General features: G+C 35.7%; 1 pseudogene; it reads right to left on the bottom strand.

Annotated features, from left to right (window-relative positions):
- Positions 1 to 5076: 5076 nt before the first annotated feature.
- Positions 5077 to 6543, bottom strand: LOC102967930 (annotated as a pseudogene).
- Positions 6544 to 27584: the final 21041 nt, after the last annotated feature.

Below are 27584 nucleotides of genomic sequence, written 5' to 3'. Positions count from 1 at the left end.
ATTTTTAAAATATCTTACTTTGTATAATGATATATTTGTATGGGGTTGATGATAACTAAAGTCATAATAAGTCAAAGTATCTAATAATGCAAAGTGTATAATAATGTTCAACATGCCTAAAATATCTATTCATTTATATTTTTCTGTTGATACATGATTTAAATTTGACTTCCACAGAGAAAATAAAGACCATTATTGAAATACACACACACACACACACACACACACACACACACACATATACACATGGTTTTGTATAAAGTCTTTGGCCTAGGTCTTTATTTTTAGAGATAGTAGATTTCTGCATATGTGGTTGTAGTACATTTTGATTTCTCTAGGTTAGGTATGAATACAAATCACAAAATATTAATATTGAGATAGGAGATGCAATTACTTTCCCATCCTGAATTAATACTGCTAGCATACATGAATCATATCCCAGAAACAGTATTTTGTAATGTTCTTTCTGCTGAATAAAAAAAGTTAGAGTAAATTTGGTACTTTTACTGTATAGAAGTGGCAAGAATTCTAATATATGGATTTCATTAGATGTGCATTCACAATTCTTTTTGTGCTGCAAACAATTGCGAGAAAACAATATGCTGTGTTATTTTCAACGTAACTGAAAACCTATGGAGGAATTATGAAAGCAGAGAATTTTGACCCATTTAATGTGGTGCTACTAGGGCTTATGGATATGATGGTGCTCAGGGCATTTTTTGACTTCTAGAAAAATTGAAACTTAATAGGATAAGAACATTTGCATTGTTATTCTTAATAAGAACAATAATTATTGCAGTGCTAATAAATGGATGGTAAGATTCAAAACAGAATGAGCAGACCATACCATGCAATGCCTGTTTAAAGCTACTGTTAACGTTCATTCAAATACAAATCAAAATCCAGTAATAAATGATAAAGTAACTAGGTTAGCTATGATAAACAAGGAACAATAGACATTGTTTTTAATTCAGCTGGGTTTGGCTTGTGATCAAAGCAGCCTTGAAAGAAACAAGCTGAAGTGCAAGGAATCTCCAAATATATTTCAAAGATTATGTTTGTCTATCAAGGAATAGAATGGTGCTGTCATAGATTTGTCAAAATAAATACAGAAATACTACACCATTACTCTCGCTGTCTTCCTGGTGCATTTCAACTGCCCATCAGTGGAAATAATTTTCCTGTTTCCAGATACTTAATGTTTCTAGTATGCTTTCTTTACAGGTGTTGTGTGGCATAGAATATGTTTATAAAAAGACTCATTACTGATTACTACTGCCTGGAAATGGAAATTTTTCTGAAAGCTTGCTTTTGTCATTCTTTCTGAGATTCTCTTTGAATTCTCAATTAAAAAATTAGAAAACATTAAAAAATTGCAATGTGTACACTTTTAAAATGAGATATATATGCTATCAAATTCATCGATAAAGCTTATTTTCAATGAAATGAATGACATTTAAACAGACCCAAAGAGACCCCTAAAAATGTAAAAAAAAATTTCTAAAAAATTACTAATAAAGCAGTTTAAAATTATTTTTTAAAATAAATTATGAATAAATATTTTTAAAAACTGAATAAACATTTACTACATATGTATTATATTTGAATTGAGTTGTATATATGCAATACTTTTTTTCTTTTTTTCCTTTTTTTTCATTTCTTTTTTGGTGTTTAAAAATTTGGGATCAACAAAACTCAATAAAATTCATTTACCTTCTTTATAGCAACATTTAGATGTATCACACAAACTTTTTCTCAAGTAAATTCAGTATCATTTTAGCTCCTCAATAACCTCCCCCCCAAAAAAAAACCCTTAATTTAGTCTTGATATTAAGTTGATTGACTGCTCAAGTAAATTATCTTCTTTCTCTGAAAAATGTCATTCTTCTCAAGTTTGAGTCAGTTCAGATATGAAGATAGTTGCTTCATTGGTTACATGAACACAACTATATTCCCAAATACCAAGTAAGGGATGAGCTGTCCATCTCAAGAGAAACTGCATCATAGTGAATCTATGCTTTTTGTATTAGCTCAGTAGTTCTTAAGTGATTTTGAGAAGTATCATAATTCCAGGGAAGTCTGCAGGAATTGTTTACATTTAACTATATGTGATTTATAATTTCAAGAAAACATCTCTTTCAATGCAATTTTTATTCTTATTTATTATTTTTCTATTTTTATTTATTGCAAATTTTGTTTAAAAACATATCTGACTTCCATTTCCGCCCCAGATGGAATAACAAGGACCAGATACATCCTCTTACTTGAAACAACCAAAACACAAAATAAGTGAAACAAAGGTTGGCAATTCAATTGCACTGGGCAGTATGGTGCAGAGATCTGAGAGAGCTCAGAAACAAAGCAAGTGAACCATATGATTGCCTCAATTTACTGTCTTGAAAGAGTTTTCAAGTTGTTATTCAGGAAAAAGAAACCCCGGCAGAGCCTAGAAGAGCTGAGACTTGTGGGCAGAGTGAGTGTTTGGGAAGACTAAGGCAACTGAAGTTCTCCAGATAGCGTACCAAAGAGGGAAATGCACAAAAAGAGAACACTGGACATCTGCAGAAGGTCTTTCTCGTTATTCAGCTGAATACTGCTGAAGGCATGTGTATGAGGAATCAATTTCAGGCAGGCAAGAACCAACTGAAAGGATTAGATGTGACTGTGCCCAACAGGTACACACAGCCAGCAATAGTGCCTATTCTCCCCGCCAGACTAAAAAACTTTACAGTTAATAGGAAATTGGATAGAGTCCTCAGAATAATCAATATAGACAAAATGCTGGTCTGCCCCTCCTAAAAGACAAAAAAGCAAGACCCAAAGTATCAAACTCCTAAGTAAATTAACTGTATCTGCAGAAGGGAGAAAGTTCAAGTATATTTATAAGAATGCAAAAATATCCAGTCAAAAAGGTAAAAATTTACAATATTTGACTTCTAATAACCTGGCATGTAAAGGAGCAGGGAAATAATATCTATAATGGGAAAAATCAAAACAGACCTACAACTGATAAAGATGTTAGAATTAGCTGAGTTTTGTCAGTTACAATTAGCTGACAAAAACATAACAGCTCTTTTAATGGTGCTCCACATTTTTAGAAAGTTAAGTAGGGACACAGAAGTAATAACATGACCCAAATCAAACTTCTAGAAACGAAATCTATCATGTCTTGCATGAAAAATACATGGGCTGGGATTAAAAGGAGAATATATACTGCAGAATAAATTAGTGAGCTGAAAACATATCAGTAGCATCTTTCAAAATGCAAACACAGAGAGAAGTGAAAATTAAGAAATAAACAGAGAGGGGCACCTGGGTGGCTCAGTCGGTTAAATGTCCAACTCTTGATTTTGGCTCAGGTCATGATCTCACAGTGCCTGAGTTCCAGCCCCACATCAGGCTCTGAGCTGACAGTGGGGCATCTGCTTGGATTTCTCTCTTCCCCCTCTATGTCTGCCCCTCCCCCCTCCTTCCCCCTCTCAAATAAACTTAAAAAAAAACACAAAAAAACAGAGCATCAGTGAGTTGTGGGTGATTTTAAGTGGCCGAAGATATGTAGCTGGGGTCCCTGATGGGGGACAGAGGTAGAGGAGCAGACACAGCGTTTGAAGAAATATTAGCTGAACATTTTCCAAATTTGATGACAACTATAAACCCAGAGTTCCAAGAAGCTCAACAAGACTTGCAAAACCACAGTAATAAGACAGTGTGTCATTGTCATAAAGATAGACCAATGGATAAAATGAACAGAATAGAGGAGCAGATTACAAAAAGTTTTGATAACCCTTTTGGAAATGATGGTACATTCATGATCTCTATTTGTTTCATGGATGTAGATAAAATTTCATGGGTATATTCATTTGTCAAAATGTATCACAATTTACACATTTAGTATATGCAAGTTATTTTATGCCAATTAGATCTTGCTATAAAGTTACTAAAAAATAAGATACATCCTCAAGTACAAAACACTCAATATAAGATTAGGATGATTTCAGAAATAAAGAAAAACACTCCCACTGCTTTATAATTTAGTACTCAAGAAGTTAAAATTACTTTAAAATATTTTCATATTTAAATTATGCCAGGTTTCACACATGGGAAATGGCTTATTCTTGTTTTTTAGGCACTGTGCCATCAGCAAAGAAGTATTTATTGAGCATCCATATTTTACATTGCAGTGTGCAAAGACAATTGGAGTATGCAAAAATCATGCAGTATGCTTGCTCCCTTAGTATCTAACAACTTATTTGTGACCACCTTGTTACACGCACTATTATTATTTTGTATCCCTTTGTACATAAACACATATATGGAACACATATACATGTGTCCTTTATTCAAATACAGAGGATGGCATATTCTAATTTTGTTTAGTCTGTTAGAATAACATCTTTACCTTGTCACTGAGACATTCTTGTTAAAACCTACTTCTACCAAAAAAAGACCGACTTTGTTATCAAATGGGCTAATGCCACATACTTTCAAGGTTGGTAAAGTCTATAGCTTGAAAATAATTTTTATTTTATTCATGTGACCTCTCTAATCCTGAGTCTTTCCTCATTTCTATGATAATCTGTTAGTATCTCTATTTTCCATCATTTGAGGGACTTCATTTACACATTTTTGTTTTCTGATTTTAAAGAGAAATTGAAAAATATTATGCATATTAATAGTAAACTGAACAAATATGATTTATATCTAAATCAAAACCTAAATATACAAAAATAATCAGGTTCAGAGTAAGAAAAACATTAAATAACTTAGCAGTCTCAATCTCCCATAATAAATGATCCCAAAACTTATAAATATTTCTATTTCCTATGGGGATCTATTGTGAATACTATTTTTTTATTCTTCATTAAACTTTTGTTTTAATGGGTCTCAAAATTCTGTGACAGATTTTTGGTCAAAGTTATTTCCATTAAAAAGTTCTGATTTTAAAAACTAATAACTTAAAACTGCCACACACACAAGAAAACAAATGGCCCACAAAACATTCTCCTTTCCTTCTGAAGGTTTTACGATGCATTGTTATCATTAACCGGTCTTTTACTATTAAACGTAAATGGCCAATTGGCACAAACAGTTCTGAGACTGTTCTTCTACCACTGATTAAGACTCGGGTGGCAGGTATTGGGGATAATATTCATTTAGCCTTCTGAGCTTTCTGGGCAGACTTGGTGACCTTGCCAGCTCCAGCTGCTTTCTTGTCCACTGCTTTGATGACACCCACAGCAACCATCTGTCTCATGTCACGAATAGCAAAACGGTCCAGAGAGGATAGTCAGAGAAGTTCCCCACACACATGGACTTGCCAGGAACCATATCAACGATGGCAGCATCACCAGATTTCAAGAACTTGGGACTATATTCCAGCTTTTTTCCAGAACGACAATCTTCTCCTTCGGCTCAGCGAATTTGCAGGCAATGTGAGCTGTGTGACAGTCCAGCATAGGTGCATATCCAGTACTGATTTGGCCTGGATGGTTCAGGATAATCACCTGAGCTGTGAAGCCAGCTGCTTCCATTGGTGGGTCATTTTTCCTCTCACCAGCCACATTGCCACGACGAACATCTTTGACAGATACGTTCTTGACATTGAAGCCCACATTGTCCCCAGGTAGAGCCTCACTCAAAGCTTCATGGTCCATTTCAACAGACTCTACTTCAGTTGTAACATTGACTGAAACAAAAGTGGCCACCATGCCTGGCTTAAGAACACTGGTCTCTACTCGACCCACAGGGACAGTACCAGTACCACCAATTTTGTAGAGATCCTGGGGGGCAGATGCAAAGGCTTGTCAGTTGGACGAGTAGGTGGCAGAATGCAATCCAGAGCTTCAAGCAGTGTGGTTCCACTGGAATTGCCATCTTTACGGGTGACTTTCCATCCCTTGAACCAAGGCATGTTAGCACTGGGCTCTAGCATGTTGTCACCATTCCGACCAGAAATTGGCACAAATGCTACTGTGTCGGGGTTGTAGCCAATTTTCTTAATGTAGTTGCTGACTTCTTTAATGATTTCCTTGTATCTCCTCTGGCTGTAGCGTGGCTCAGTGGAATCCATTTTGTTAACACCCACAATAAGTTGTTTTACACCCAGTGTGTAAGCCAGAAGGGCACGCTCACGGGTCTGCCCATTCTTGGAGATACCTGCTTCAAAATTCGCCAACACCAGCAGCAACGATCAGAAACGATCAGGACAGCACAGTCAGCCTGAGATGTGCCTGTAATCATATTTTTGATAAAGTGTCTGTGTCCTGGGGCATCAATGATGGTCACATAGCACTTGCTGCTCTCGAATTTCCACAGGAAGATATCAATGGTGATACCACGTTCACGTTCGACTTTCAGTTTATCCAAGACCCAGGCATACTTGAAGGAGCCCTGTTGCATCTCAGCAGCCTCCTTCTCAAATTTTTCGATAGTTCTTTTGTCAATCCCGCCACATTTGTAGATCAGATGACCAGTAGTGGTAGACTTGCCTGAATCTACGTGTCCAATGACGACAATGTTGGTATGAGTTTTTTCCTTTACCATTTTGGTTTAGGGTTAGCGATGGTTTTCAAGACCCCAGTGTTCTGGTGGCAAACCCTTTGCAAAAAAACTGAATACTATTTCTTTACAAGTGTCGGGTATTTAACCCACAGCATGCCACTGGGTTCACTTATTTCACTGAACGTTGGTTCATTTTGTGATTAGAATTATTTTACAACCTAAGTGTCATCTTTTCTGAAAGATATTTATCATCTCCAAAAAGGATAACATTTAATAATGAAGGGATAATGAAAGGAAATACGATGTTTTGAAGTGAGTGACAGAAACTCCGGTTAGTGGGAAATGAAAATAAAAAAGAAAAATAGAGACAATAGCTCTTATTTGTGGAGTACCTTGGTATTTACCAAGCACTTTCACATGTATTACCTCATTTAATCTTCACAACACAGCTATATGTTAAATCTGATTTGGGTAAAAGCAAGTTGTCTTTCAGAGAAATACATTTATGTTTTCACTATTGACACCATGTATCCCACAAAGGATTTTGAGTGACAACTAAAATGATTTGCTGAAACCTGACAAATAAGTGGTAAAAATGGGATTTCAAGCCATGCTTTCTGAGTCCAGTTCATTGTCTGAGGTTGACAAAGCACATTGAAATGTTTGCTTTGAATAATGCATCATTTCCCAATGATGAGCCATGGCATCTTGGGCTTTTGGTGCATTTAACTGTGTGAGAAAGTTGATGATCAATGGGGACTATGAATCATCCAGGGAGCAAATATAGCTTGATATGGCTAATTTGGACCCATGGGGGAACAAGGAAGTTAGTGTAACTGGGAAGAGGGCATAATCACAGAGAGCTGATCAATTCCATCACACCTAGTAGGGGCAGAGTCCCTGAAGCTTCATAAGATATCAAGTTTTATTTTTTACATGATGGTGAAATTTATTAGTGCAGAACGTGTTGGTTTCTTTCCTCTTCAAAATTATGATTAGCCATACTACCTAGTCCCACCATAATACTTGTCAAATACATCTAATCATGGAAAATATTTACCATTACCTCTCCTGGAGAGCAGATGGTGGCAAAGTCACCAAAGCTAAAACAAGAGCAAACATCACTTAAAATGAGAAAGAATTGTCTATTCGATAAATGAAACATTGGGATAGAAGTAGACCCTTGTCCCCAGACACCATGGGCCTCTTCCCAATTGAATTGTCCTAAGTTTCCCTAAGAAACAGCCAGAATCCTGAATTTGAGTTGATCATTTATTACGTATATTGTTGCCTTTTTGTTTTGTAGATAAGCAATGTTTCCCTGTAATACCTTCTTTAAAAGACACATTTTCAAGGAAGAAATGTGAAATGCAATGAATTGACTGTTTTATCAAATCATACATTTAAAAATTTATTGTAACATGTAAAAGGAAAATTTGAAGTGAAAAAAGAAGTAGGATTACTTCAACCAAGAAGTCACTGTGTAAGTTTATTTTAATTTTTAATGTTAAAAAGTGAAGCTATTCACAAAATAATTGTTATTTCCCTTTAGGGATACCATTTTGAAATTCACAACTTTACTGAAACATGAATAATTGAATGTTAGACTCGTTGCAGATTTCATCAAATGTGTCGTTCTGCCCAAAGTTCTGACAAAGCTCAAATCTTGCCCTCTTCTAATGAGAACTCATTACTTTATACAAGTTAACTTGAAGATAAACTCAGATGAATCCAGAAAATATTATTCAACTGACCATTTATGAAAAAATACTGAAGAAAAATTATTGCCTATACAAAATATAGTTGTTTTATTAAAATATTCTTGGCTTTTGAAAATGCTTATTCCCTAAGCAAATCCATAGCATGTTTTTAAAAATTAAATTATGATGGTATATTCCATTTTCTTCAGTTGTTAGCACATGAATGCAATCATAAAAATGTTTCTATATAGTCTTCTATATGCTAAACATTGAGACTAATTGCACTTCAATCAAAAATAGTTTATTTCTCACCTAGTGATAATAACAGTAATTATACTGGGGAAAGACAGGTGAAAATGCCTTCTGGACAGCCTCAATAAAAAAAAACCAAGGTTCAGAGACTCACCCTTGAACTAATTGAAAAGTATGTACTTCAGAATGTGTTTTTCCAGCCAAGAATATGCAGAGCCATCACCTACATAGAGAGCACAAAAAATGTTCTTTAGAATCTGAAAGTGTAATGGTAAAAAAGATATAATACTTAGTTATCCTATATTTGTTCTTATACATTGCAATTATACAGAATTACGCTGAAGAGTTCCTGAGGAAGCAGAGGCCATGGTGTTTCAATATCATCACTAACTAAATCTCTTACCATCCTATACATTTATACAGAGTTCTTTCTGTGGAAAAGACGAAGGTGGGATAAGATTATAATGCTATAGGGGCCCCTGGGTGGCTCAGTCGGTTAGGCATCCGACTTCAGCTCAGGTCATGATCTTGCGGTCCGTGAGTTCCAGCCCTGCGTCGGGCTCTGTGCTGACAGCTCAGAGCCTGGAGTCCGTTTCAGATTCTGTGTCTCCCTCTCTCTGACCCTCCCCCGTTCATGCTTTGTCTCTCTCTGTCTCAAATATAAACGTTAAAAAAAAAAAAAAAAAAAAGATTATAATGCTATAATGCTGCAATGTAAAGCTAATAATTCCTTTTATTGATTTTAACAAAACTTTAAATTACATTTTCAGGGAGAGGGAAGGACCTTGAACTACCAGGTTCAGGTAATTTATTACAAAATTTGAGAGCTAAAAAGAAAAAAAAAATCTAAGGTTGATATCTAAATGTTTTATTTTTTTCTTCTTTGGTTTCAGCCAATCTGAAAATCATGTTGATCATTTCCCATAGCCGGATGTAAATCATGGCTAAGGAGATTAAATCAATGGAGCAGCAAAACCTTGACCAAAGGAGCCAGGTGCAGTGTAAGGACAATGATTAAAATAAGCACAGAGTAAAGGAATTTTGAGAAATGGCACAAGTGTTTGGCAGATAACAAACCAACTGGAATACCGTGCCTCCACTTATTCTTCTAACTCCATCATGTGGGCCAGGAAGAGGTCTGTACAATGCATGGTGCCAGGATTTCCTTCATTACCATGGGATGGGGAGCGGTTGCAGGAGCACCACAGGATTTTGCTTATAATGGACACTTCCTTTTTAATATGTGATTTTCCCCTTGCTCCTAGCATGCCACAATCCCTTGGCTTTCCTCTAACTCATCAGACTGTCCTGCTCACCTACTGCTTGCTATCCTTCCTCTTCTTTCAGACTTTCAGTGCTACAGGGACCCAAGCCTCAGTCCTGCTCTTTCCCCTTTCCCCATTTACATTCAGCTCATCATCCATGAGTTCATCTAACTCCATAACTTTACATCGTATTGTATATGTTGATGACACTCGATTTGTCTTTTTATTTTTCCCTCTCAACTCTCTCCCCTCAATTATACACTCATATACCCACCGATTTTCCTGCTTCTATTACTCCCATCCTAATTCAAAGCATATTATCGTTCTTCCAGATTACATAGTAGCTTTCTAACAGCTATCCTTGATTTGACTCCCACAACCCAACCTGAGGACCCCACTCTATATCAACCCAAAAAGCCAGAATGATCTTTTAATGCATTGGTCAGAGGATGCCTTTTCCTCACTCAAAACCCAACAGTGGTTCCTCCCATTTTACTCACTGTGTAAGCTAGATTCCTCATGATGGCCTACAAGGTCCAGCTCACCATTGCCTTTTCTGAGAGTGGCTCCTACTCCCTCTCCTCTCTCACTTCTTTCTAGAAGAATAGCACCCATAGAGTGCTAGGCATATGTCAGCTAAGCTTTTGCTATCAGGCCTCTCCTCCAGCCCTCAGCCTGGAATTTTTTTCTGTCAGATATCTTTTTGACTTGGGGCTCAACCTTTCATCTCCTTCACATTTATCCCAAAGGTTACCTTCCCTCAAAACTTGATTTTATATCTTACTCAGTATTAAAATCACCCCATAGATTGATTTTTTTTCTCATTATGTTTTAATTTTTCCCTAGCACCATATTTCTTTATACACAGTACAATTTACCTCCTAATGATGTTTATGGTTCAACATCTGTCACCCACCACTACAATATAAGCCAACCAAAAACAAATTATTTTTTTCAGTGATATCCAGGGACTAGAACAGTACCTTGTACATAGTAGACCTTCATCAATATTTGTTAAAAGAACAAAATTGGACAGAAGGAGGAGAGGTGGAAGGAACACTAGTATATTTATGAAAGCTCTCCTACTTCAGCTAAGAGAACAAAAAGGATATTGCAGATGATTCTCCTACAGGAGAAATATCACAACTTCAGCATTTGTGCAATTGCAGTTCTAGAAGCAAAAATAGATATACTAATTTTAATACAGTTGATAAAGACTGTGCAATTCGGAGAAAAGGTTACATTTTCAAAGAATATATTTCAGGCACTTATAGAGATCAAGAATTTGCATCTTAGCCATAGGATCTAAATGGGACACAGAAGTGGAAATGTGTGGAGTACAGAATGAGATAAAAACAGAAAGAAGCAGATAGAACATCACACTTCTGATGGAAAAGAAGAGCATATGTCCTAGAATTATAACAGGGATGGCTATAGCTAATCTCCAATAAAGGATATCCTACTGATGTATTTGAGAGGCTGTACATAAAGAGCCATAATCTCTGGAGCCAGTCTACCTGGCCCAGCTGCTTAAGAGCTCTGTGATCTCGGACAGTCATTTCATCTCTCCATGTTTTAGGTTTCTGATCTCTTACACAAAGATAATAATAAAACATGAACCTTAGAGAGATGTAACTAGGATTAGAAGAGTCGATATGCGTCAAACAGGGTAGGATCTGGCAAATAGTGAAAGGCACATAACATGAATGATTAGCAGTAGTAGCCGTAGTAGTTACCCAGTGTCCTGATATGTGACATAATGACATCCAAAACGGTAGCTCCTGGCACCTGTGCACATAATTCCAGACAGACTCACATATTCTGTGGTAATCAAAACTGATTTCCACATGTCCCAGTGAGAGACAGTGTTAAAGGAAGCACTGTGAACAAATAAACTTGAGAAACATGTACTATATGTACATCTTTTGGAGATTCATTTCTACAAAGATCTGCTCTGTCCTGTACTAAAAAAAATCCATTTTTTTTTAGCAATTTAAACAATTTTCCACAAGTTTTTCCTTATGGAAACTTTAGTTATATAATATACACTAACAATTGATATTTATTTAATAAGGAATTGACAGATTTATATTGGTACTCATAATGCTGACTTTCTTATATATAATTCACACTCTTGTGATGTTGCCTTGTTAATGGACAACTTTCTGAATTTGTCAGTGCTGTAATCATATATATGTGCTTGATTCATTATATTAATCTCTTCAATGTGCTTTCACTAAAAAAAAAACAAGTGATAATCAAAATATTTTTATGCAACGAAAATTACAAAAAATTTGTGTTGCAATGATAAAAAGTTCCAAATAACACTAAAATCATTAAGACAGAATATTAGGCATGCACAGAGGGCTAATTTTAAGCTCAATGTTAATTCAAATGAATGTAGACTGATCCGATTGTCATAAAAAAAAGAAAAACAGAACATTAACACAATTCAGGACATACAACCATGAACACGTATATTCTAAAGTTCTGAGATGTAAAGAAAGGTTTTTCTAAGTGTTCCGGGAAGGCACTACTTTTGTATGACATATTTTCATCATATGTAAAATAAAGATTGTGGCCCCCATAATTCAGCTTCCCCTGTAGGTATCTGACCACAACTCCCACCACTCTCCTCTTCCATTACTTTGCTGTAGTCACCCCAGCTTACATGCTATCCCTTGAACACATGGGACTTACTCCCACCTTGAAGGCTTCGAACATGCCGTGTCCTATGTCCACAATGCACTTCTCTTCCAGTATCCTCACAGGTCCTACTCAACCAACTTACGTCTCTGCTCCAATGATCCCTCTGTAGTGCAGCCTTCTCAGACCGTTGCATTTCCATTGTCTTTGAGGCTCTATTTTTTTTAAGTTCATTTATTTATTTTGAGAAAGAGAGAGAGAGAAGAGAGAGAGAGAGAGAGAGAAAGTGCAAGTAGGAGAGGGGCAGCAAGAGAGGGAGAGAGAGAGAATACCAAGCAGATTCCTCACTATCAGTGCGGAGCCTGATGCAGGGATGGAACCCACAAACCATAAGATCATGACCTGAGCCGAAATAAAAAGTTGGACACTTAACCTACCGAGACACCCAGGTGCTCTGCTGCTCAATTTTTTTACACAACACTCATCAAAACCTCTCATATTCCATATTTCAGCTCTTTATTTTCTGATTTTCTTCACTAGAATGTTAGCTAGTAAAGGACAAACTTTCTTGCCAGTGGTGTTCACTACTATATCCTTTTAGACTAGAACAGTGCCTGGTATATAGAAGACACTGAATATTTGGTGAATAAGTGAATGAAATATTGAAGACATCAATAAAAAATCCAGATGCATTTGTTTTTCATAGTTTTAGCTGCCTAACAAACATTTCCCCCTATCTGTCCAATACAGAATCCTGCCTAGAATCCTTGTCTCTGTGAGTAGTGCCAGTCCAGTCAGGAAGGCACGTAGAATCTTTCTCTTTCTATTTCACTGCCTCTGGTTACTCATGGGGAATGGCAATACATCATCTTAAATATTTCTCACGCTGACCCTTTCATATTGTCACTTCCGCTGCCTTAGTTCAAGCCCTGATCATGTTTTATTCAGAATTTTATAACTGTTTCTGTAATGTTCCCTCCACCCCATTCTATCTACACCACTCCCATTCTTGTTGGTATATATAACAAATATATCAGATTGATAGGTCAGATCATGCCACCTCTTTCATCAAAATTCTTCCATGGCCCTTTACCATCCATAAGAAAGGAAAAGTAAACTATTTGCATACCATAGTGGGTCTCAGCCTCACCTCCTTTCTCTATATCTCTGCTCTCTAGTCATAGTAAATTATAGATGGTTCCCTGAAACTTTTCCAGTCTGCGTGTTTGCACAAACTGCTCCCTCTGCTTAGAAGACAGTTTCCTTCCCTTTGGCCTCATGCTACTTCCTGACTCAAGCCCTGTATCTATTCTCTGAAGCCTACTTAGAATACACCAATCACACACTTTTCTTCTCTACTCTTCTGTAACAATGCAAGCACTGGTCATCCTATTGTATTTATTGCTTTAAATTCCTCCATTAGTCTGCGAGGCCCTCAAAGACCAGGGGCACATTATATACTTTTTAAAAATTTTACTTTTAATTTTTTGCACGTCCTCCAGTGTGTGACACATAATGAGTTTATACAAATTAAATATATGAAGACATTTTAGTGCAAATGAGACCAATTTCATTCATCTTATTTGATAAACTCCCTCTTTTTTAATGCTATTTAAATTCCAGTTTCTCTAGTGTTCATTAGATAGTATTCATATATCTACAAAAAGTTACACTTTCTCCAAAGATAAGCTTTTGAAAATAGTAAAAACTTTGAAATACATCTAATGACAAAAACAACTTTTTTTTTCTTTCAAACCAGTAAAAAAGTATATGGGAAGTGGAATAATTGAATACTGTTCATAAATACCTTAATTTTCCTTGTGCATTTGACTTAAGTTCATTAATACCATAAAAATGTTTCTAGTGTAAGTTTTATTTAATTGCATTATATATTTAAGGTTTTCACATACATGTATCACAACTTTTTTTTTCCCAAAAATATAACAGCAGTTAGTCATAGGGCCTCAGAATCTCTTCTCTTAATGCCCCAGTCATGATTTCAAGGAAATTCTGCGCTTTGTTTTCTGTGCTCTGTTATAAGACCACAGGGAACTATAGTTGCACAAAGAAGAAGATCAATTAAGAGACAGATGATTCTTTCTGATATTTTGGGAACATGGTCTCTACACGATTTTTAATTCTGTTTTTTTAATCAGTCTTCAGAGAAAATTCCATTTAGATTTATTTTTGTGGCAGCCATGAAAATGTGCCACTCAGATCTCCTGCTGTGAAGAGTATAATGGACTGACTGTTGGTCCCAGCTGCTGCCTGTCTGGATCCACCATTTCATTTCTTGCCAAGTTCTGCTTCCCATGGCCTGCTTCCAACCAATGACTAAATATGCACTGGTACTAATGCAGGCTTATCAAGTGAGATGCAGGATTCTAGCGACTGTCTTTGGCTGGAAGCCTCCCTGTGGGTTTGACCAAAGCTTTCTCACAACTATACTGGAGTCTGAGACTCTTCCCACCCAATCCTCTTTCCTTCCCTGTCTCATTTCACAGGCATCAGACCTGCACTGTGGCATAAATCTCCCCGAGCCTTCTCCTATTCAGTTCCCAACCAATGTTTGGTGTACTTAATCCCTTCTTGGCAGACCCAAACTAATGCACATCTCAAGTAAAGTTGACTATATTGTCACAGAAAGACTGCAAACTAGAAGTAGAGTAAACGTACGGTAGGATCAGAAGATTGGTATCATATTTTGTCAGGGCGATTCAACACTTTCACATTATTATCAATTCAATCAATCATTCATTCATTCAACTTTTCTTGAATGACTACAATATATAGGAAATCTTCAAGACATAGGATCAAAAATAAAAATCCTACACTTTACTGTCTTTTCCTTTCTAGTGCTAATATAATTCTTCTCTATTCTAACATTATGATTCATCAATAATGAGCAGTCTCCCTGAGCATGTTGTAGTATCTCATTCCTGCATACCTTAGTCCAACTTCTTCCTCTGCTTAGAAGGTGTCTCTCTACTCTCTGCTGCTCACCTAAATGTGTTATCCTTCCCAGTCTCCACCTGCTTAACAAATACCTTCCTATTCACCTTCTAGGTTTCCTCTCATATCCGATCGGCCCTGTGAAGATTTCTATGATGCTTTAAAGTGGATTCAAATGTTCCTGGGATTGTCAAGTATCTAGTTATTTAAACAAGCAGCCCAGTAAAAGTAATCACTAAATGCTAACCAGAAAATAAATTGGAGTATGGCTGTCTTCAATATTTCACATCATGCCTCTTATCTGTTGTTGTTGTTCCACAGTTATTTTTATAAAATATATGTAAACATATTCTTGCAACTATAGATGCTTTTTTCCTTATACTTCCAATACACTTTAATGAACAAATAAGATCCCATTTAATGAGGGAGATGTATATATGCACAGACAGTTTTAATGCACTTAGACAAATTCTTTAAGGGAATATAAATTATTTGTTGTTTACAATAGTAAGCAATGGCATATCAAGAAGAGACATCTCAGGGTCTTAGAAGCCTAATATCTCCCTCGGAGATCAATGGAGTCTAAGTTATATGTGTTTTCTCTCCCCCAACATCTCATTATTTCAATGATTTTTGATTTATTTTAATAAACTGCTGTAATGAATTGGGTGAATTAAATGACAATAGTATTTTTGAAAAGAAAGGACATTTTCGTTAACAATTTCCACATTTATTTTCTCATCATTTTTGATGATGTTGAGGGAGGGTTCTTTATTTGCTTTGCAAGTGGAGAGGGAATCTTACACTTCCTAATATGACCATCTATATTTGAGTTGGAAAAGTCAGAACTTTTATATTTAAACATTTTTATAAGCCAAAACCACTTCTTCCCCACAAAGTGTAACTTGTTAAAGATTCAACAAATATTACGTGTCAACAAATATTATTGTATCTATGATGTGCCACTCTTCCCAATTGTAGGGTATATCTTATAAAATTTCTGAAGGGATGCATCAATATTACAAATTCAAAACGTTATTTTCTCTCCTTCTGAATAGATTTTATTAGTTATTTGATGTCACCTTATTTGCTAGACACTAAAACTCAATATAATTAATTATTATATATTTGAATTATACATAAATACAGTTAAATACATTTTGTATTTAACATTCATAATTTGTAAGGCTTTCTTGCTGGGTATGTGACATAGTCATTTTAATAATAAATATATATTTATATATATTTACTGAAAAGAATGGGTGAATCACTTAAATAACATTTTCCTGACCTGCTTCAAGAAATAATGGCTGCCTATTATTTTAGTACCTTTTGGGTATAATTATAAAACTAGGGAAGCCCAAAGAGGACACAGAAGAGCTGCAGCATATGTTGTTCTCTCCATATTCAGTCCCCAGTTTTCCTTTTAGAGTAAATTTAAAATAAATGGCTGTGGTGACGTGGAAGTCACATCTAGGGAAGATCATTAGGGATAACGTGCAAGGCATGAGCCACGGAAATGGCTGCTGGGTTGTTGTGGGTGAGGCTTCTGGAAAAGTGCAGTCGAAACTTTCCCACCCATTGCTCTGAGACGCCAGAATCAGATCCCAGCTGACAAGCCTAATGGTATTTAGGCCTGTGACAAATCTGATTTATTTGGGTGTTCTTCCTCTGCTTCCATAAAGGAATTGCTGATGTGGTGACATATTAGTCATTGCGCCTCTAGAGCCGTTTCTTCTGCTGGTAGCGGAACCTCTGTTCAGCAGGACCATAAATTTATTTCAGAACCAGTGTCATGTTTCTGTTCTGCGTGAAGACTCTGTTAGGTCCTCTGTCAAGCAAATCCCCCGACATCCATTTTCTCAAAGTCAAGATGTCTGGCTAGACAACAATTTACTTAATTAAGGAGAACGCTTCACAAAACGCTGATGGAGTGAGGGAGGAGGGGCTTGGGCTGTGTGAAGAAACAGTGGGGCTTGCAACTTGATCATTTAAGTGAAATTAGAATTGAAATGTATCATTAAGTATGATTGCCCCTAATATCTGAAGCAGTGCTGTCTGTTCCTTTCTCCCTTAAAATCTAACTACTGTACAACCAGAACTGCCTTCTCCGTAGTAACTTTTAAGAAATAGTTTTATTTCTGGAGGTGTTTTCTCTCACAGAGTCCAGTAGTTGCCTTTGCCTTTACACCGCTGGGAGTTAAATGATCAATGACTAGATTTTTTTTTTTTTTTTCTCTTTGAGTCTCATGCTTTTTCTCCCTGCTATTAACTGAACTTTATCTCCCAACAAATTCCTTCTATGCTGGCTGGTGTCAGTTCTCTAGAATCCTTTTCTTTTTGTTCCCTCTTACCTCTCCAGGCTAAAGGAAATTTTATTCTTATTTTTTCTTGGCAACGGTGTAAACTAAAATATTAAAGAAAAATATATTAACACCAAAATAAACACTCTGCTTGTTTTGTTTTGTTGTTTTGTTTTACAGCTGGTAGACTCTGGTACACCAAATCATGATTACTGATAACACATTCTAGCTACGCTTTGCAATGCTTTCTGTTTTTACCCTCATACTCATCTGTTTATTCTTATTTTAATGGGATTGCAAATCAAAAATTGGGCAAATTGTCTCAGTGTGTGAAGTTTAGAGTATTCTCTCTTTTTCTTTTTCCACTGAAAATATATCTAAACTTTTCTACAATGGTAAAATTGTAGGCACTTTATAATGATCACATTGTCTTCGTCTTGGCAAATATCAGTTAGGTATGAACATTGAAGGAAATCATCCTGTGCCATTCTTTTTTTTTTTTTTAATGTTTTATTATTTATTTTTGAGACAGAGAGAGACAGAGCATGAACGGGGGAGGGTCAGAGAGAGGGAGACACAGAATCTGAAACAGGCTCCAGGCTCTGAGCTGCCAGCACAGAGCCCGACGCGGGGCTCCAACTCACAGACCGCAAGATTGTGACCTGAGCCGAAGTCGGCTGCTTACCGACTGAGCCACCCAGGCGCCCCATCATTCTTTATATTTAATTGAATCATGGGAATTTTCTTTTGGCTAATATTTATCAATTTTATTTTATTTGTATTGTTGAAATAGTGATTTTCAATATTTTAATTTTATTGGAACTTTTAAAGAGAAAATAAAATGATATTCTTCTATTTTAGGGTATTTAATCCTAATATTAGTAATTTGTACTTATGAAAAGTCTTGCAAAGCATGAATTCTACTGGTTGACCTATAATAAATACTAAAAATATCATAGGAGTTATTAAAATCATTTTATAATATAGATGGCTTATATCTTTATTAAAAATTATCAATATTTTGATTCTTCCAATCAAAAGTGAATATCTTCCAGCCTCACATGGATATACCTATGACTGATCCAAATAGGAATGGATAGGTTTACCCCAGGTATCATGCTTATAAGGTATTCTTTAGCTGGTTGGCCTGTTTTTATCCAAGGTTAACAACTGTAATTTTACATTTAGTAAAGCTGATCCTTATGCTTCCTTTTAATCTATTCATACCTAACTAAATATTTTTTAATGTTTATTTATTTCTGAGAGAGAGCAGCAGAGCGTGAGTGGGGTAGGGGCAGAGAGAGAGGGAAACAAAGAATCCGAAGCAGGCTCCAGGCTCTGAGCTGTCAGCACAGAACCCGTCGCAGGGCTTGAACCCATGACTGCAATATCATGACCTGAGCCAAAGTCAGACGCCCAACCAACTGAGCCACCCAGGAACCCCCATACCTAACTAAGTTATTTGTTACAAACTTTATAATAAAAAACAGTAGAAGTTATTTGAAAACAACAAACCCTTGTAATGCAATGCATAATGTAGGATTAAAAAATATGTGGAATGAGAATTTCTGGTGCTTATTTTTTAACTGGGTTTTTGGTTTTCTTAATGTGGAGTTTCAAGCATTCTTTGTATATTTTGGATATGTAATTTGCAAAATTTTTCTCCCAGGCTGTGGGTTGTGATTTTATTCTCATAAGAGTACCATTTCCATATCAAAATATTTTAATTTGTATTTAATCCAATTTATTCTATTTTTTATTGTACACCTTTAGTGTTATATATAAAAACTTATCATAGAATCAAAGGTCACATACATTTTTTTCTCCAGTGTTTTATTTTACATATTTTATCATTTGATGTTTCACATTTATGTCTATGATACATTTGAAGTTCGTTTTTGTATAACATGTGAGAGATGAGTCAAGGCTCATTTTTTTGTGTGTGTATATATATATATTACACACCTTTAGTGTTATATATAAAAACTTATCATCGAATCAAAGGTCACATACATTTTTTTTTCTCCAGTGTTTTATTTTACATATTTTATCATTTGATGTTTTACATTTATGTCTATGATACATTTGAAGTTCGTTTTTGTATAAGATGTGAGGGATGAGTCAAGGCTCATTTTTTAGTATATGAATGTCTAAATGTCCCAATACCATTTGTTCAAAACACTGTCCATTCTTCACTATGTTGATTTTGAAACTTTGAGAAAAGCCAATTGATTATCGTTGCGTGGGTCCATTTCTGGACTACTATGTTCCACTGAACCATCTATCCTTACTGTAAGTCTTAAAATCATGTAAGAGTTTTCCATTTTTTTTCTTTCCAGAATTGTTTTGGCTATTCTAGTTACTTTGATGTTCCATATAAAAATGATTGCTTGGATTTTTGAATGGGATTGTATTGAATCTCTACATTAAATTGGGAAGAATTGTCATCTCGATAATATTGAGTCTTCCAATCCATTAATATTATATATATTTCCATTTATGTAGACATTATTTGATTTCATCAATATTTTATATTTTCCAGCCTATATAACCTACATGTTTTGTTCATTATTAGTGCAAATACAAAATGATATAGTCACTTTGGAAACCAGTTCGGCAGTTTCTTATAAAGTTAAACACACATTTACCATACCAACCCGCAATCCTGTTCCTACTTATTCAATGAATTAAAAAATATGTTCATACCAAAATCTGTATGGAAATGTTTATAACAACTTTATTTAAAAAGTGGAGGAAACCAAGGCATCTTCAACCCCTGGATGGACAAACAAATGGTACATCCGTACAGTAGATAATATTTTATAATAAAAGTATTGAGGAAGTGATTCATACAGTAAGGAGGAACTGCTAAGTGAAACATGATGGATCCCAAAGATTATATATTGTATGGTTTCATTCATTTGACCCTCTGAAAAGCTAAAACTATGGGAATGAAAAATAGCTAATTATTTATGAAGAGTTGGTGTGGGGGGAAAAGTTGGCTACATATGACCAGCACAAGTGAATTTTTAAGGTGATGGAACTGTAATGAAAGAAACTTTGGTGGTGGATACATGAGGATATGCATGTATCAAAATCATTAGAATTGTAGTACATTGCAAAATGAGAACTTTAATGTATTCAAATTTCAAGAAAATCAGTCAGGATGCTGAGGAATCCCAGGACGTAATGCAGACTTTTACAATAAACTTAATTTCTAATGAATGGCATAGTCTCACTGAAAGAAATGGGGGCAAAGATACTGAAGTAAGTAACTTTGGAAAACAGTGTTTTGATTGGATACTAAAGGCTACCCCAAAAATTGAACTGTACAGATCTTCTTCAACTTACAATAGGGTTATATCCTGGAAAACCTGTTATAAGTTGATGATATTGTAAGTTGAAATGTATTTAATACACCTAGCCTACCAAATATCATAGCTTAGCTTGACCTACCTTAAACATACCAAGGACACTTACATTAGCTTACAGTTGAATGAAATCATCTCACACAAAGCCTATTTGGTAATCAAGTATTGACTATCTTGTGTAATCTATTGACTACTGTATTGAAAATGAAAAGCAGAATGGTTGTATGGGTACAGAATGGGTGTAAGTGTATCAGTTGTTTACCTCCCTGATCACATGGCTGGCTGGGAGCTGTGGCTGCTGTCACTGCTCAGAATGAGGAGAGTATCCTACCGCATATTAGTAACCCAAGAAAAGATCTAAATTCAAACATCAAAGTATCGGTTCCACTACATGTGTATCACTTTCACATCATAAAGTTGAAAAATTATTAAGTTGAACCATTGTAATTTGGGGACCATCTGTACCCAAGAAATACTGTACTCTAGTTGATACCTTTATTTTAATGGGTCTATGAATTAGCAGTTCTGAACCAGCTTCACATATCCACGAGGTTTGAACAGATACATAAATAAATTGTAAATAAAGGGACCCAGGTTTCTTACTGTAAGAAGTAAAATGACATAAAAAGAGAGGAGAGGAACACTAGGATAAATTTTGTGGTGCTGAACTGGAGTTGGAGATTTAAATACGAACACATTCTTATTGTAATGTAATTGGTGATAGGTGAAAGACAGAAATATAGAAGTGTATTTCCTAACTCTACCCATTGAAAGGGTTCAGCTTCAGTAAAATCTCAAAAAAAAAAGATCACACTGGGTACCTGGGTGGTTCAGTCAGTTAAGCATCCGACTTCGGCTCAGGTCATGATCTCATGGTCTGTGAGTTCAAGCCTCGCATCGGGCTCTGTGCTGACAGCTCAGAGCCTGGAGCCTGCTTCGGATTCTGTGTCTCCCTCCCCTGCTCATGCTCTGTCTCTCTCTGTCTCAAAAATAAATAAAAACATTAAAAAAAATTTAAAAAAGAGAGAAAAGATCACACCTAGCACTCAGATCTTAGTTTCTAAATATCAGTCTCTAATAAAAGAAAACAAGGGTCACTGCAAAAATGGCTCATTATAAAATATGAGCCTTACAGCATCTTGCAGTTCCTGTAAGAAAGTTGAAAATTTTCAAAAGAAGAACCGTATCCAAAAAAAAAAAAAAAAAAAGAACCATATCAAAAGGACACCTGAAGGTTAACCTGAGAGTGTTTCCACTAGCTAAAAGTAGAACAATTTGAATAAGAAAAGATAATGATAATAACCCAAGTCTATCCCAAGGATAACATAAATATCCATGAGTCCATACTGGTAAAAGTGAATGATTGAGTAAATAAATAGATGAGGGAGAGACAAATATTCCCTTCAGAAAAATTGAAAATAATAAATGTAAGAGGAATGAGAGTAATAAAAAATCACAGATGAATGCTAAAATTATAGAATAAAACAGAAGACACTGGGTACCTACATATCCACAAAGTACCTCCCACAACATAATTGCTGTTGTGGTATGAACATACGTCCACAAATTCTTTGATACTCCTCCTTCCAGGAAGTGGAGCTTATTTCCCCTTTCCTTAAGTGTGGGCTGGATTTAGTGATGCGTTTCCTACATATAAAGTACAGAGTAGGAAAAATAGTAACTTTAAGGGGGAGAAACTTGGCAAACGCCACTATCATCAAGTGACCAAGGTTAAATCATCAGTAATAAACAATGTTGATATCATATACCCCCGATATGGGGTGATGAAAAGGGCATTTCACCTTTGTTGTATTCTTCCCCAAACCTATGGTATCAATATAATCATGAGAATCATCCCACAAATACACAGGGACATTCTATTTGGAAGTGTCAAGGTTATGAAAAACAAGGAACAGCTGAAAAACTGTCACAGAATGAAGGAGACTAAGGAAACAGAAGACTGAGTACAGTGTAAAATCCTGGGTTTGGATTCCCGAACAGGAAATTAACATACGTGGAAAAATATTTGGAATCTGAATAAAGTCTGTAGTTTAATCAGTATTTTTGTGCCAATGTTAATTTCTTAGTTTTGATAAATACACCATGGTTGCATAAGATGTTATCATCAAAGGCACTAGGATAAAGGGTTCAGGGGAACTTTCTATACTGTCTTTATAACTTTAAAAAAATCTAAAATTACTTCAAAATTCAAAGTTTAAAAAATATCTATGGAATTATTTTCTGAACATTCAGAATGGCTGGTCTAATTAGAGAATGGCCAGGGAAGTGTTTCTTCCAGATTTGTTCTGGGTCTTTGGTTTTATTGTCCCATCAGTTTTGCACAATCTGTCTTCTTTGTCCAATTCCCCAAGTTTTATGATGACTTCTCTCAGAATAATCACTTCTCTGTGCTAGAGATGCTTTTTAAAAATTGCAAATAGTTATTTATTCATTTTTGCTGATCTTTTGTAAAGTAGATGTTGTGTATAATACCTGAAATTCAGAGAGAAAAGCCAACCTATATGATGCAATTGTTGGACTTCATTCTGAAATGGGCACTATGCATGTTCATTAGGGAGTGTGTTTGCAAAGATATTGAGGCTTGGGAGGATGTGGCATTATCCAGATTTGGGGTAGTTTGATGAGCAGGAAGTATAGGTCTGTGTATATGAGTGGGCAGAAGATGTGGCTGGGAAAACATGGTGGGACCAAATCTTGAAGAAGCTGGAATCCAAACTCTGCAATAAAGTTTTTCTTTTTCTTTCTTTTTTTTTGATTTTTTAGATGTTTTTATTTATTTTTGAGAGACAGAAAGAGACAGAGCGAATAGGGGAGAGGCAGAGAAAGAGAAGGAGACACAGAATCCCAAGCAGGCTCCAGGCTCCGAGCTGTCAGCACATAGCCCGAGGCGGGGCTTGAAATCACAGACCATGAGATCATGACCAGATCCGAAGTTGGACGCTCTACTGACTGAGCCACCCAGGCACCCCTGCAGTAAGGTTTTTCAATCGAGGGTATGAGGAGCCTTTCAAGGACTTAAGTAATGAGTTAACAAATCAAAGGCATATGTTAAATAAATTCTTCTCACAGTTAGAAGAATATTTGCAGATGGGTGATTCTGGAAAGCTAAATTATATGGCTTATACTCAATAATTAAATGAAAAGTTAAAATTATAAATAATTTAAGGGTCCTTTACCTAATTTTTATATGGTAAGCACATGTCTAAAGGTAATTGCTAAAGAAATCATCATTCTTCTACATACAAATATGAAATTTAGTATGTCAATAGTACATAAACAAAACTGAAAGATAAACACAAACCAAAAATATAATTGTCAGACATGTGGTCCAAGCTTATATTTCAACTTTTCTTAAAATTGATGAAAATATTTGAGTATACCAAGGAAAAATTAGCAAAGATCATGAACTCGATGTCATTTCATGCTTCGAAGCGCTTGTATCCCATACCTCAGAATGTGACCTTATTTGAAAATAGAGTCTTTCCAAATGGTCAAGTTAGGATGAAATTATTAGGGTGGGTGGGCCCTAAAATCCAATTAATCAGTGTCCTTATTAAAAGAGAAAATTTGGACAGAGATCTTTGTGCAGAGGGAAGACAATGTGAAGACGCAGGGTGAACGCCAAGTACAGATTAGAACCATGCTGCCACAAACCAAAAATCTTCCAGAAGCTGAGAGAGAGACTTGGAATCAATTCTTCCCTAGTGCCTTCAGAAAGAGTATGACCTTGCTGACATATTGACCTTGGGCTTCTGGCCTCTGGCACTGTGAGGTGATAAATTTCTGTTGTTTAAGCTACACCGTTGGTGGTTGCTATGTCAGTCTTAACAAATTACTACACTGGGCTTACAAAAAGAAAAAAGCAACACAAATAACTACTAAAATACGAGAACATGTTCTATCATACTTGCCATTGAGGAAATTCAAATTTAGAAAGTAAAATATGACTTTTAATGATCAAAAATTTAAAAAACTAATGGTGAGAGGATGTTAAAATTGGCACTCTTATACTGCCAGTGGAAGTGCAAATAATTAGACTTAAATACATGTAAAGATACACTTAATGTATTATGGCACTTAGCACAGTGATTGGTATATTGTAAGAACACAAATGATAGTTATAATGAATGGTGTAATTATAGATCTGTATTAAAATTATACATGCTATGTAATGATAGCAATAGCAATAAAGTATCTCTGGATAGAAACTTGGCAAAATGTACCAGAGGTCTTAATATATAGACTCTGATCTATCAATTCCACTCCTAGAAATGTATTCCCTTTCTGTATTTAATAAAACTTTAACTCTGCTGAGGAGTAAAAAAAAAAGAGAGAAAGACAGAGGATATAAAAGAAATAAAAACCCAAGGTAATAGAGAAGGACTGGAAAATGTTTGAGATGAGGACCATGAGGAGTAAAATTATTTGCCTTGTCAGAATTTTTTTTGAGGTGACATTTGAGCAGTTACCCGAATGAGAAGCACAAGTCAGCCACAGGAAGATTTGTGCAGAAAGAAGGACCTCCAGTTAGTGGCATTGATCAGAGCAGGAGCCAAAGGAGGGGCCAACTATTTTGCGTTATTGCAAGTGATATAGGAAGGCTGAAAGAATTGCACAGATATGTCACAGTGTCCCAATACACACTTACATGCACACGTATGCATCTACTGGCTGATGGGAGGGGCTCTCTCCAATCTTCCTTGAAGATAGGAACTTGCTTGAGTTTTGCAAGAGATTGAGTAGAGCAGTTAACTTTACCCGAAGAAGTTCACAAAGGTATCACAAAGCATGTGATTTTTAAGCTGAGTTTCAAGGAATTCGTAGGAGTTACCTAAGTGAAGATGTAAGAAGCTATTCCATTCTGGAAACTGAAAGAATTGGTGTGTTTGAGGAATTAAGACAAGAAACAAGTGGCTGGATGGAGGGGCGCTTTGATGGCTCAGTCGGTTAAGCATCTGACTTCAGCTCAGGTCAGGTCATGATTGCAAGGTTTATAAGCCCCCAGAGCCCCACGATCCACTTGTCGGGCTCTGTGCTGACAGCTCAGAGCCTGGAGCCTGCTTCTCATTCTGTGTTTCCCAGTCTCTCTGCCCCTCCCCCATTCTCTCTCTCTCTCAAAAATAAATAAACATTAATAAAAAATTTTAAGTGGCTGGAAGGAGATTGTGCAGAAGATATAAACAGAAATTGGGGGTTGCTAATTATCTGAGATCAACTTGTGAAGGATTTTATATGTACTGATAACAAATATTATAAAAGGGGGCAGGGATATTTTATGGACATTACTTTCCAGCCCGAATTGTTTTTAATATAATCTTATAATTAAATTCAGAACACAGTTTCTAAACATAATATTGCCATATATTACTCCAGGAAGATCTTTGATAGGTAGTTCCCTCTTCCATCAGAAAATAACAATATGTCATATTTTAAATAAAGGAGGAGAGGCACAAATCACCAGGATGAGATCTTTTTGTTTTTTTTTTTTTTTAAATAGCCCAAATGACTACACTTAGTGACAAAAATATTATTGCCCCATTTTTGTAAATTGCAATGCTCTACTTGTAAAACAAATTTCTGGTGGGGGATGGGCTAAATGTGCAGGGGGCATTAAGGAGGACACTTGGGATGAGCACTGGGTGTTATATGTAGAGGATGAATCATCGGATTCTACTCTTAAAATCATTATTGCATTATATGCTAACTAACTTGGATGTAAATAAATAAATAATAAAACAAATTTCTGTTTTTACCATTAGCCCTTAGGATAGGAATTACTAATACACTCTAGTAACCATGAAGTCCTTCATGATATATGCTGATATCATTTTTTTTGCTTAAAATTGAAACCTAATATAATAATGAGAATAGTAATAGCAAACATTTATACAGTATATACTAGGTGACAGTCACTATTTCATGCACCTTTCATTATTATTAATTTTATAACTTTATAGCGTAGTAACTATCATCATCATCATCATCATCATCATCATCATCATCATCATCATTTTATAGGTGAAGAAACAGCAGCAAAAAGAAGAAACTGACCCGGGGTATGCAACAGAGAGGTGAAAAACCAGGATAAAAATCCCCAGATATTTCACACTTACGGAAAAGAATACAGATTGCTGCTTTGAGCGATTGAACAGGTTTTCGAAAGAAAAACTGTAGAAAACGCAATTATTTATTAGTGCATTTCCCATAACATCTAACCTGACCTAGGTCTCATTCTTATTTGAATTGAATGCCTAAAATATTACTGAGTCTAAACAAATACAAAATTTCAAATTGTTTTATTTGCTCCTGAAAATTGTGATTTTTTTTAATATAATAGAAGTGTAATACTATAATAGTAGTATCATAGAAGGAAAAAACACATAATCTTATAGGTTTTTTTGAATGAATTAGCCAACAATTTATATATGTATGACTGAAAAGCAGCATCTGGAAATAATGCAGCCATCACAAGTGCTGTCAGTTAGATGACTTTGGAAGTCTACAGCTGTGGGCTCTGGGAAGAGATTCCTTTGGAGAAGTAGGTTCATTCCTCCTTTTTTCATTTCATAAGTC

This window comes from Panthera tigris, chromosome B1 (genome assembly GCF_018350195.1).
Source record: "Panthera tigris isolate Pti1 chromosome B1, P.tigris_Pti1_mat1.1, whole genome shotgun sequence".
Lineage (NCBI taxonomy): Eukaryota > Metazoa > Chordata > Mammalia > Carnivora > Felidae > Panthera > Panthera tigris.
The sequence above is the reverse complement of the archived record's forward strand: the minus strand, read 5'-3'. Positions and strand labels throughout refer to the sequence as shown.